This window comes from Dromaius novaehollandiae, chromosome 2 (assembly GCF_036370855.1).
Source record: "Dromaius novaehollandiae isolate bDroNov1 chromosome 2, bDroNov1.hap1, whole genome shotgun sequence".
Lineage (NCBI taxonomy): Eukaryota > Metazoa > Chordata > Aves > Casuariiformes > Dromaiidae > Dromaius > Dromaius novaehollandiae.
Window position 1 is genome coordinate 131,506,300 of NC_088099.1, and position 13,773 is coordinate 131,520,072.

Genomic DNA, 13,773 nt, shown 5'->3' on the forward strand with positions numbered 1-13,773 from the left:
CTCATACATCATGGGCCAAATTATGCCCTTGGATGAATCCGCCTGATTCCCACTGCTGTCAATGTGGTTGTCATTGAAATCTGTGGGAGACCAGCTTGTGCATCCAAGAGGAATCTGGCCTAAAGTCTTTTGTGCTTACTTTCCATGTTACTTAACTAGTTCTTGTGTTTGCCTGACCCACTCTCCTTTCTTAGTCAAGGTAAAATAAAAACATTTAAAAATTTTGTTAAAGATCACGATAAAAGTCCTCTTCTGCTATATTGTTTCGCTTGTGTGCCTGGCAGTGATTAATGGATGTCCTTTACCCCAGGTTTCCTTGAGAAGTCACTATATACATGCACTTATAAACCTACAGTGCATCTGCAAACTTAGGAGTTGTGGTCAGGCCCTGCTGATGTCACCCATGAGGTGCGCAAAGATGGTCATTGCACCCAAGTTTTCCTCTCTCTGCCAATCCTCAGTTGCATGTCAGTGCAGCCCTCCAGGAGGAAAAGGACTGAAAAGCACCATTCTACAAAGTATTCTGCTGCCTTCCACAAAGCAGGAGCATCCCCTTCTTCCGTGAGGGGTTTTCCTGGCAGTAAATCAAGCATGGTCTACGTGAAATCATTTGCAAATATAAAACACTAAGGGAAATGTATTCCCCAGGCTGAGTAGACCCCATGAAACTCAGGTTGGATGTACCCTGTCCATCCCCTGTGGATATTTTTTTGTGCTATCTGAGGCCTGTGTGATGCAGGGAAGGCTGGAGGTTAGGTGGAGCTCCTCTTGAGGTACTGCTCCTGGGAACATCTCCCTAAGGTCCTGTCTGCTTCCTTGAGATGGATGCCAGCCTAAAGATTTACTTCTCCCTGCACAGTTGCTTTGAATTTATTTTATTCCTAGGCAGCTAGTTGGAGTGGTAAATTTATACATGCATTCAGCATTGTCATAATCATATCTCGCCTGAGGGCATATTGATCCTTGTTACCATATTGACTCGATGCTTTTGCATCTGCCAGCAATAGGTCTACACTTTTTTTTTCTACAAAGATTGCACATTTTCCTTTCCCTGCCCCAAAATCCCGTTCCACACACAGTCTCTTTTTACTAAGGTAAAATACATTTTTTCTTAGTGCAGCTTTATTAATGTGTCTGGTTTGCTCAAGTAGACATTGTGCAATGATTTCAGAGCCTAATGAAAAGCAAGGATAAAGCAAACAGTTGGAAATGAATTGGCAGCAGTACTTTCTTTCTAAATTATATGTATATAAAAACATACTTTGTATTTGCTTTCCACAGTGAAAGAAACAAAGAAAGTAAAGGGGAAACTACATGTTTATTTATAATAAATCTCTTAAGAAGGAGGTAGCAATAGAAAGTTGGTCCTTCATGACTGATATGCTCACAGTGGCAGAACTGCCACCACAGACAGTTTCTTATTTTCAATCGTGTTCTCCGTGTAGTTTTAGCTGCAAAAGTCACTCACCAAAAACAGACTCTAAAAAAGGTCCGAAACAGTTTTTCCTTAACTTTTAGCATTTACTTAACTGATTACTAGTTACAAATCTGACACACAGCAGACGTAACAGTGCTCTTGAGGAGATTAAAGGATTAGTCACTCACTAGCTTAATCAGATTAATCAGAGGTTTTGAACACAATATATAATTCTATCCACAGAGGGGATACATGATAGCCACATGCTAGCCTAATTTGGGAAGGGATACTAGGGATGGACACACCAACACAAAAGAGGCAGAAAAAATTGCTAGTTATCACAAGGATTTTTGTAATATTGCACTTGTAAGTACCACTTAGAGATCTTATAGTTTCTAGTGGAAATGCAAATTCACAAAATGTATATAAAACACCAACATTAGCTAATAGCCTACGCAAAACTACAAAATGACTAATAAAATATCCTGTTATATGTCTGTGATATTAGTATACAGTAAACAAATGTGTATGTTTTTCCTTATTTAATTTTATATTTGAAAACTTGGTTTAGTTTGTGGGGAGTAGTTCATTTTTTTCCTTTTCATTCCACAGCATCCAGAATCTGAAATATAAAGTGTGGGGAGGAATGCTGTGAAATTTTAAAAGCTGGCTTTGTGACAAAATTAAAAGATACTATTTGATGTAGTAAGCTGTAAGCTAGTAAGTAGAAGGAAACAGATTCACTGTCATCTACGAGAGCTGCCAAAGCCAGCATTTAAACCTGTTTCTACCTGTGGAGAAATCTAGTATTTTTATATGAAAACATGCACTTCTCTTCCATACATTTCGAATACAGGGAAAAGTGGGTAGGAATCTCAGCACAATGAAACTGAGTTTTTTCCGTTGTAGAAGTTATGTCTTAACTGTAGTATTTCAACCAACAATTATAAAAGAGAAATCATAGACAATATTGATATGAATCCTGTTTTTACATGTAAGGAAACAGAGCAAGATAAAAATCAGCATCACTGATGTTATCTTAATCTATCACCCACTGCTTAACAAAAGCCCCAAAGTCCTCTTTCTTAGAGCATTTTTTTCACTTTCAGTCTTTTTTCCATTTCTGGGCTGGTAGCCTTAACAAGTTTCCTTAGCATTTCTGAAGGTGTTGGTCTCTGTCTGAATCGTATCTCCCTGACACCCAGGCTTCAGGAAAGAGGCACTTCTAAGAAAGAAACAAACAAATTAATCTCCATGTGCTTCAGGAAAGACACTGTAGTTGGAAGTAGGCCAGGTTTTCACTCTGAAGGATGCTCTGTACTTGGCAAAGCTCAAATGTGTGTCTGAGATGGTTTTTCTGTTAAGATTTTAAGATTTAATAATTGCAGTTCTTTAAAGGAGGACATACAGCTTAGTGGGAACATACTCGCTAACAAGTGAAAACATAGTATTACCAGCAAATAAGTGTTATGCAAGGATGACAAAAAGAAACTAAACTCTAAAAGGAAAACATTCAAACTGTGCAATCTGGCAGTTTGCATCAGGGCTCATGGATATGATACATGTATTAAATGCGTCGAGGTGAGCCTATGTGTTAAGTGCAGGCTGCAAACATTCCCTTCTCCTTCAGCAAATACCAGCTACAGGACTGGGCTATGCAGAGAGGGTTCAACAAACCTGTGCACGGCGGTCCACCGATGCACGCGGCGCTTGCCGAGTCCATTGTACAAACACATTTTTGACAGCTCCCCCTCCCTTGCCTCTCCCCACCCAGCCCCGGCCCTGGCCCCGGCTCGGCTCCACGCGCCCGAATTACTGAGCCCAGGACTGCGACGGCTGTAATTCAGCCACGCAACCCGTAGCAACCAGCATCCCATAATGGATCGCTGACAGGAGCTGTTTGAGAAACGCAGGCACAAACAAAAAGCTGCCTTTTGGAAATATCAATTGCAAGCTCAGGCTTTGCTTTTTTTTTTTTTTTTTTTTTTTTTTTTTTTTTTTAAGAAAGAATGTACTGAATTAAAAATGTGCCAAGAATAACCAGGTTGACATTGTTTTATTTGCACAAAGAAGTCTATCCTAATTGCACAATAACTGTCTTTTTGCAAACAAACTTGTTTCCACCTAACACTGACAGTCGGAGGAGCCCGTGTGTACGCGTGTGTTTTGGGGGGGGGCTGCTTTGTGGTGGTGTCTGTACGTCTCGTGCCATCGCTGATGGAATTATTGTTTATTTTTTTAATTTTCAGAGGTAGGTTGATGACAGCTGAAGAAGACTGTATTTGCTGAAGAGCAGCATGATGGTAGAGAGGAGCGGAGTTCCTGAGGGAGATCTAATGGTGCCTCTCCTTCCTGCACAGAGATAAAGACTTATAATAAGCGTGTATGTTCACCATCTGGCTCTGTGCATGTGGTCCTTATGGAGGCGAAAGCAGCACAATCTGTAAATGATCAGGAGCCATCGCGCTCTCTCCAGAGAATCCACGATGCAATCAAGGTGACAGATGGCATGGCCGCTGCTGTGGCCTCATGGAGAAGATCAAAATCACCTTCAATAAACTCTGACTGAAATGGGCATGAGCACCTCAAAAAAGTCAGTTTGTCAGTCAAACTGCGACAGCAAGCTGCATTGGGGAAACATAGCGGCCAGCTCTCTGTTTTCAATCGTTTCCGTCTGACTGAGCCTGAACTATGATCTTTCTCAAATTGTCCTTTCTGTTTAGCTGAAGCAGGCCAGCAAATTGCCAGATTCATAGCTTTATTGAAGGAAATTGAAAACATGATGTCCTCAATTCAAGGGACAAACAGCTGGCAGGTGCTTGGACACCCAAGCACATAAAATGGACCCCTAGTCTTTTGGACAAGTTTGTCCAACTTTTGTCGGAATAAACATAGATATATAATAAAATAGATATAATAAAATTCCAATTTAGGCAGGGTTTATCAGGCATTAGCTGACAGTGATTATATGACTGCAAACGAACCTTGTGCTGTGTACTGAATGCTGAGTTTTCCCGCTTATGCTAAAAATTCTATAGCTACTGCTAATTACGGTGATTTTTGTTTCCCCATTTGGGATGAATATCTTAGTATTCTACTATCTCAGTATCTGAGTGTATCTTTTTTGCCACAACTGCTTATCAAGTATGACCACTAAGGGCCCAATTCTGCAAGGTTTCCAACGTGTCTGGTTTTGGATGAGGTGACTCAGTCTCTTAAAGGACCAGACTGCCAATGCCAGACCTTCAGAACGCTGTCTGCTTCCTGATGAAGGCTACGACCCCAGTGCTTCCACTCCTGCCAATGGGAGCCCACTGGGCTCAGGACCCAGCCGAATTTCAGCCCTCACTTGGACGGGGAGGTGAGTAGTGGGCATTTTCTGTTGTCAGCGTAACTGCATGAACAGTCAAGGACTGGGGCAGCTTCACTGAATGGGGTGGCGAAGAAACATGTCCCTTCCTTACTTTTTTTTATACTGCAATCTTAACTTGGCCAGCTCCATTTTTTAAGGAAATGCTAAATTAATACATCTTGCCACTGTTTTAAACTTGCACATGAGGGCTTCCAGGCTGCCCTGAGAGGGTTGAAGCTCTATCGCCAGGCTGGAGCGAGAAGGACATACCTGAAGGTGATGGAGCAAGAGAAGAGTGGCTTTCCTCCGGCCCGCAGGTCTTGCCCTGAGATCTTCCAGGAGACCACTGTGGGTCTGCGTTGGGAACAGAAGTGCATTGACGGCTGCGTCCTCACTCCGGGTGGCAGATGGTCACTGTCTTTCTCTGTTTGCTTACTTGCATGTTTGGTTTTCTACCGCCACATTTTAAAAAGTCCCTGTCGCCCTTAGCCTTTCCAGCTACTCATTTTTATCCTCGTTACTCCTGAGATATCCTAGAGAACCTTTTGGCCTGGTTCAAAGTCTGTTAATGGCAGTGAGTCTTTTTATTGACTTCACTGGTTCTGAATAGGCCCTTGGCACTTATATCCCTGTACAACAGAACAATATTGAAGGCAATTAATTTTTTTATTTTTTGGTGGGATGGGGAGAATGGGTTACATTTTAAACTCCATCTTCCTGTTCCATCTGACTGATTTTACACATTCAGCTGATTTTAGCGGGTTACACATTTTATGTCTGTAAAATAAATAAATAAATATGCTGCCTTTGTATTAGCTATCCCTTTCCCTCTCTACAAATGTGACTTTGATATGCATGAGAGAAGAGCTATTCTCTGTTTCACCAGTACACAAGGACACCAAAAGTGTGGGACAGAAATGGCCTAGTCTAAGCTCATCATTTTCACCAGGCAGAATGGTATTTTGTGACTCTGGGATTTGGATAAAAAAGAAATGGCAAAAGTTTGATCCGAGTAACATAGAGGCACAGCTAGGAGAAAGAGAAAGGAGTTTTAGAGCTAAACTCCTGATGGTTTCTGCTCTCTCTATTGATTTTTGAGTTTGAATTAAAGATTGGATACTTCACGATCCTGCACTGAATTTTACTGTAATGTAACAGGGGCCAAGAGCGTCTTTATCTGCAGCAGACCAGGTCTATGAGCAATTTCTCCCAGATCTGAGCCTTTCACAGTTGTCTGTGTTGTTCTGCTGTCCAGCTCATCCTTGGGGAAATGTCTCTGAGCAATGCATGGACATTTTCACTGGTGCAGTTTCCGAGACAGTGTTAATATAAAGCAGTGTAAAATACTCACATAAACCCAATAATACTATAAGCTTGAGGATCTTGTATGAACCTTGTTGTCAAAACGCCTGAATATTTGACATTGTTATTATTGCAACCAGTCTGTGTAGTGAGATAGATACTAATGCATTTGACAGTAAGGTTTTGAAACCAAGGTATTCTGAAAAATTAACAGACTTGCCACCAATAACACTGAACGGGGGTCTCTGTAAGTGGTACCTAAACTTTAGTAGTTTCCTTTCTTGGGACTGTCTCCTCCTTATTTGCTATTTGTTTCTCACTCTGATCTGTAACACCCAAGGGCATAGCAGCGAAGTCTGCTTTGCTCCTTTTGTAATGAAAGCTAAGTCAGGTTGGGTATTTTTGTTGACAAGCCTCAGTCTGCAGCTGCACTTTAGAGAACCCTTGTTCTGGAATTTATTTTCTCCTACTGTGATTTGTACAGGGCTGGGACAAAGACTCTGTCTCTTGGCAGAGGAAAGGCCTGGACTGGTTCAGATGTGGGAAGACGAATGTGAAATCGCTTTCAGAGATTATTTTTGGTATAATGAATAGTTTCAGTTTTTGTTTAGTGTATGACATAATGCATGTCACATAATGAGCGGCAGACTTCAGTAAAAATATCCACTAGATCAAAATGAGAGAATGTCAGGCCAATGGAAATATGCCACTGCATGGCTCAGAAAGCTACGTGTCTTTGCCTGATAGAGTGAAATTTCACTTAGTGCATAGAAATTTGGTGTCATATATTATGAGAAGGGAAAAAGGATAGGTGTATAGATAATTGAATGAAGTGAAGGGAAATTTAGGGCCAGAAGTGCTTTTGTCCTTGAATGTTCTTTTGTCATATTCCAAACAGGGACTCCACGTCATGGACCTGTGAATTCAAAGACTGCTTTTAAATCTCTACTTCCTGCATGACTGACACTTACAATTCAGTAACATCTTTCAAGTCATCCTCTGTGCACATTTATTTCAAAGTAATGTGTTGAACCTGTAAAATCTTATTAGAATATTTTTGCTGCAATTACACTTCCAGATTCTGTGTGATAAACATTTAAGCTGATTGTCCCTTGTTTTAATAAGACCTTAAACTATGGCTGCATAAATACAATGACAATCACTGTCTGAAATTAAACAGCTTTTATACCATGTACTGTAGGTATTTTGTTACATACTGATGGAGGGAATATTTAGTTGAAAAAATAAAAGTTTTTGCTTTCTGGAAGAAAAATACAGAATTTGGAACTTAGCAACATTGTCTGGGGGACATTTAATAGTACTGCCATGCCTGCCACATACCAAGGAACTGAACTTCCCAGCTATGCCTGGAAACCCAGGATCACTTCTTATCTTCCTTTTCTTTGTTTGCTTGTTCTAGCTTTTTGTTCCTCATTCCATTCCAATTAGGCCATTTCATAATAATAAAATGTATTGCTTGAATACTTTTTAGAAATTATTTTAAAGTGAAGGAAATCACAAGAAGGGGAACATCAAGCAAATTACTTCAGGGAATGTAATCTCTTCCACTGGCAGTTCTGGGCAATTTCCATTGCAGTTTCCTGGACAACATTATGGAGAAGTGGGATGTTCTACTTCCATGATTATCATCGCAGGAAAGGCAATGAAATATCCCCTTAAGAGTAGGTCAGTGGAGTCCAGTACCAAAAGCAGGAAGTTTCAGTGGAGAATAGGAGACGAAAAAATTTAAATAAAGGATTGGCATTGTATCTCACAGACAGGAAGTAATTCCTAAATGCAGCAGAGATTTTGTGTGTGAACTAGCATGAACTTCTCATCCTTCTCTGATCAGCTATCACCAGGAAAGGAGAATGGCTACCATAATGATCTAATGTGAATTTTTCTTTTAAAATTTCTGGGACATTTTGCATAGCATTACAAGTGGATATGCTGGGATCAGGAGTATGAATAGGAATATAGAGTAAGTCAAACTAGAATGCAGTGGCCATTTGGGGGTATTTGGGTGTCTGGATTAAGACTGCAAGAGTTGATATGTGCATGTTTTGCATGCATTTTTTTCTTTTGTGCCTGTGGACACGGAATTATGGTCACAAAAGATAGAGAGCTATAGTCTGTCAATGGGATTAGATGCCCACTGAATGCTCACATATTTGATACCATAAGCATCGCAAGCATAGCCCTGATTAGAAAGGTCCATTTTCAAAGTGGTCTTAGCCTGATTTCTAATCATGCACGTACTATTATTTGAATGTGCAATCCTGTAATTGCTTCTGTGATGGGAGTAAATTAATGAACTCAGAATGGTCCATCTAAAATCAGAACCAGGAACTGAAAACATTCAGTACGACTGTGGTGTATTTCATGTGATGAATGTACTGCAGAGCTCTCAGTCCCTTTTGTAGTTGCATTACTATTTTCACAGCAGCCGCTACATCTGGGTAGTAGGCAGAGTCTACTCCTACTTACCTGCAGCTCCATCAGAGTCAAAAGAATGGGAAATCTGGTAAGAGAAGATGCATTGCTTTGTCTAATAAAAGGTACTTTCTTTGTCTGGCAAACCACTCCTTTTGTAGGCACATCAACCAGATGGCCACTTCAGTTTGTCTCCGGCTGTGAATCAGACAATATGGCAGAATTAAGGAAAAAGCAGAAACTTCCCCTCCACCCCTCCTCTCTGTACATAAAATTAGAAAACAGTAACCTTTAGGGAGATTAATTATAATACTTTATTTCTTTGGTGATTTAGGGACTTTTGACTTGCTCAGACTGTTACTATGTATCATTCTTATTAAGGTGTGACCAGCTTAATGCAAAGGGGTCATGACATAGGAAAAAAAAGGGGAAAAGAGATTAAGTAACAAAAGAGGTGAGAGGACCAGTAGTTATTCAAAAAAGAACAAATCAGGGTAATTTTGGTGCTTTGATTTGATACAAGCTACATTTTGCCTGGTGAGAGTTCTGATGACACCACATGGGCAGTGATTGCGGTTCTCTTACAGGTCAGAGCTGCTTCTTCTCTGGTAGTCTCAGTTGCTTTCTTCTGCTCTGTAGTTGCTCCTATTAATTTTGGGCAGCCACATCACTCACCTGGCAGCTACCACATGTGTAGGTACACGCTCTTGATTCCTAAATTTGGTGTGTTCAGATGGAGTGGAAGAAAAAAAGAGGAGGAAAGAAGTCCCATAGAAATCACAGTAAAAATAAATTTCCCAAAAAGGCCCAAATCTGTAGCATGAGCCCTAAGGACCTTGGTTGCTGGAATCTCAGTGAAAAAAGACCTTGCAAGGTTTACAGAGACCTACTGTACACAGCATATCGTTATTAACATTATTTTGAGCCTCCCAACATTGTTCACTTGACCAATTTGGCACCACTGTATGGTATAATATTATAGCATGTAGTCACTAGAATTTGACATTAGCTTTTAAGCTAGAAAGAGATCCAAAGCCACTGTGCCAGGAGAAAAGCCACTGTCCCCAGTAGGAGATGGCTGGTCTATACCAAATCCTATACACCGCTGGGGTTAATTTTTGCACTTTTCCAGATACTGTACCAGAATGTTTCAAGCACATGCGTAATGATTTTGGCATATCTCTCAACACAAAATTAGCTCTGAGCACCAGCAACTTTTGCTATAATACAATAATGCCCACATGCTGATGTGAAGAGGCAAGTCCCTCATTGAAGTAGAGGAGTTTGGTCTTCCTATATAAAGCATGTCCCTATATTTTAGCAGCTGCAGTGACAAACTAAATCCTTTGCCTAAGCTGAGTCTTCAGTATACCTGCTGTTTCCACCTAGTAATATTAAAGATATTTCAAGCATTTCTCTAATGTACAAGCAGAGATATTGCAAAGTCTGTACTGACTGTCAGTAAAAGTTGACTTCTGGAGAAATTCCCTGTTAAAATTCCTCTGCCTTAGTAGCGGCAAACTGTAGAGAGAGCTCAATTTTAAGGACAGGGAAATATTTGGTGCAGTTCTGTAGATGTAAGTTTGTAAGATACTCCTGGTTCATAAAAGAGTTCCAAGAATGACCATGGAAGTTAAAATAAAACTCAAGGATAGAGGAGATCCTATGAAAAAATAAAATTAGGCTCTCTCATGGTGCTCCTTACTGCTAGCAAGAATTCCTTTTGACTTCTATTAGAACGGAGTTTGAAATTCTCACCGCAAACCTTTAGCTAGTAGACACTGCAACTGCATTCAGTAACATTTAAGAGTGAGGACAATGAAGAAGAATACTTTCCTGTGCATCCCTTCTTGGCATTTAGAATTTATGCCAACAAGAACAATAAGCAGCTGTATTTCATGTATTCCTTCCTGTTAAATATACCTGATTTGAGTATAAAATGTTATAAAAATTACATAGTATTCCATTCATAAGTATAAACTTTACCAAAAGCTGTGGGAAAAAAAACAGTAGTAAAAACATTTGGAAAATATAAATTATTAGTGAGTACAATTATCAGAGTTACAAAGCTCTGCTGGAACTCGGGATTCAACTCGGGAATGCCAGGCCTATATTACCAAGAAAAGCAGTTTTCATATCAGCTACTTGGTATCTGCTTATAAAATCTCATGAGTCTATGCAGTTGTGACTAAAACATTCCACATTTTCTGTTAATGAGGCAAAAGTTCTGAAAAAAAAGGTCTCTTGAGGGTTATTTGAGTACTTTTTAGATGGATTTTCTAGGTGGGAAAAGGCAAAGGGTGGAAGAAGCAAACATTCAAATAGTTTATGAAAATTCTCTCCTTGTCTTAAGACTTGCATTCTGAAATTTAAGCACTTAAATTAAAGATTCTTGATTTCTAGCAGCATTTGAAACCCATTTTCAGTTTTACATTAGATATCTTTCACATAAGAAACCTTTTTTAAGTTTTATCTGTTCTTTACTGTGCTTAGGCCAAGTAAGATATCCACCAAAGCAACTCCATGAGGTCCTCAAAAAATCTGGGAAATAAAATAACTCACTGCAGATCTAAGATCTATGGGAAACAACCAGTCCTGATGAGGAGTGTCTTTGTACTTCAATGCTCTTGTCTGTAGAAATGAGACAAAAGTCTCTTGCAAAGTATCTTGAGATCTGAAATGTTAGAATGTGTTGCATAGGCACTAGGTTTTATTATCAGCTAGTAGGACATTGTTAGTACCAGATGTATTAAAGACAGAAGAGATCACGTGATGTACAATGTGGAATAAATGCCCCAAAGGAAATTCCTTCTTTATCCATGACATTTTACTTAGATGTAGAGAAGAGAAGAGTATTGTGAAGATAATCTGTGGTCAAATTATTTTTTTTATCCAACAATCATCCAAGGAGTGGTAGAATTAACATGCTATCAAGTATATGATACCTCTTTTTTTAGGAGAAAGGAGATTAGGAGAAAGAATACATTTGCCAGCATAATATCTGCATTTTGATAGTTCTGCTATATAAATCTGACATGTTAGATCTTGAATGCAAGCACAAAAATCTACATACCTGTCTTTATCATAATGGCAACAATAAAAAGGAGGAGGAATGTAGGTTTGCTTGACAACTAAAAAAAATCTTAACTGAATGGGCAGAAAAATTTTAGCAAGGTGGCTGTAAATCTCTCACAGTTCTCTTATCAGATGATCTGCAATCTTATTGTAAAGTCACTCTGAACCTATGGAAAAAAATCCCAAAGGTCAAGAAAAAAAATCATTTTTCTTCTTTTAACTGGCATGCAATTTTTACGTTAAATAAAATTTATACCCTATAAAAACAGATTACTCAAAATTAATGTCTTCCTACCTTTATCCAGTTATCTTCTCATGATTTTAAATAATCAGAAGTCATAACTTATGGTATATGAAGACTCGAGTGTTTTATGTGTTCTTATCATTCCTGAGCATGGCTTCCACAGATGTGTTAGTCTGCAATGTGTATATATCCTCTCTCTAATAACTAGTGAGCCTCTGGAGGCAAAGCCACCTCTTATGCAGTTCTTAAGTTCATGAATAACCTTAAGCACATGACTCATTCTGCTGACTTAGGTTATCTCATGTGTTTAAAGTTATATATATGCTAAAGTGCTTTGATGGATCAGGGCCAAAGCAAGCAGGGACTATAGCATTGTGCTGCTAATGATTCTCCTACTGTAAGATTCATTATCCCTGTCTTTGCACGAATTTCTACAAAACAAAGGTTTTGTGATTAGTGGAAATTCCTTAAGGTTTATTTTAATTTGTTTGATTTCATTCCACTGTGCATGGCCCATTTTTATGCCTGTGTTTCCTAGGAAACAGTTGTAAAATAGAATTTGATATGATGTGTTATCAGGTTCCTTGTCAGCAAGTTTCAAGTGATAGTTATGAACTTGACAAATTAAGTTAAAGAAAATTATGATAGGAGCGCTAACATAGAACTACAGGTTTAATGTTTGTTGTCATGTGAATTATGTTCTAATGCTTTAATTTGTTTGGGAACAGAGATATAATTCTGATCACTGCAAAGAGGACAGTATTGATATCAGTTGTACAACATACAATGGGCGTAAATGAAATCAGTGTTTGAGTATGCAGTTGTTCTGACTGTTGTAATATAATCTCACAAGGATGTGGATTGAGTTAAATCAGATTAACTCCATTTAAAAAGTTTTTTTTTCTTTACTGGAAAAATAACAACCAAAGGAAATTAATACCTAATTAGGACTTGTGTCCTATATACCAAAGTCCAGGTAGGGATAGTATGTACAAAAAGTATAAGTGAACACTATATTTCAGATGCTATTTATAATCTGTTAATTGCTGTGCAAGCGAAACATGACTGCTTATTTCAAAACATTTGTACAAGTGTAAAAGTGCTTTAGAGAGCATGTTACAAACTGAAGTGCTGCTCCTCAGCATTTTTATTATTCTTAGTGCAGTAATGAGGATCACTTGAGTAAGTAAACTAAAAAGGCAAGGCATAGATAGAAAGAAAAAAGATGGCCTCATAAAAAAGTTTTTGGACATGAATTTGTGTATGTGACATTTTTCAGTGTTATTGAAGTCAGGAAAGAGATGAACAGGAAACTCCAGATTCATGCAGAGGAGTCCATTTAACATCATGCTGTTTTCCAATGACACACTTCACAACAAAAGATTTCAGGAATGGGTAAGTATTCTATTGGGAATAACTTTCTGTAAACCTATCTGTATGCCCCAGTTATCTTGACTGAAGCCTGAGGAGCTAGGCAAGGCACCAAAATACTAGAAAGAACTCTGACAGCCGTATGAAATCCTTGGGTTGGAGGGAAAGAGAATATGGGCTGATCATTGGAGTATGTTCCACCAGTGTGCCTTTCCTAAGTGGGGAAATTACTTGGTTTAGTTTTATTTCTATCATTATTTGTGTTTCAGATATTTAGTAAAAGTCATGTTAAAACTTGAAGAACTCTTAAGGTCATGGTTTCCTTCCTTATCATCAGAGCATCCCTGTGAGGTATGTCAGTTATGGAGACATCAGTATCTCTAACCTGACCACCAAGTGTGGGACACGGCTTGTCCTGAGGTCATGGTCTCCCATTTGGCAAGATATGGGAGCACATCAAAGACCACCTCAGCTCTCTCTGGCACATACGCTTGTTTGTCCGTGAAATCTATGGTGCTGGCGAGAACAATGGGGATTGCCAGTATGGGCATTTCCCTAGAATCGGGATGCTGACAAGAC

At 39.1% G+C, this 13,773-nt stretch overlaps 1 long non-coding RNA gene across 2 annotated transcripts; it reads right to left on the minus strand.

The window, feature by feature from the left end:
* Positions 1-1,299: 1,299 nt before the first annotated feature.
* Positions 1,300-12,018, minus strand: LOC112990130 (uncharacterized). 2 transcript variants are annotated; one of them, XR_010387951.1, is made up of 5 exons: positions 11,875-12,018; positions 11,578-11,746; positions 8,559-8,702; positions 5,040-6,987; positions 1,300-2,642 (listed from the first exon to the last, which is right to left on the minus strand). It is a non-coding gene; the product is annotated as an uncharacterized LOC112990130 (long non-coding RNA). The 2 variants fall into 2 exon arrangements; XR_003260998.2 differs by lacking the exon at positions 1,300-2,642 and adding an exon at positions 3,455-3,769.
* Between the last annotated feature and the right edge of the window lie 1,755 nt (positions 12,019-13,773).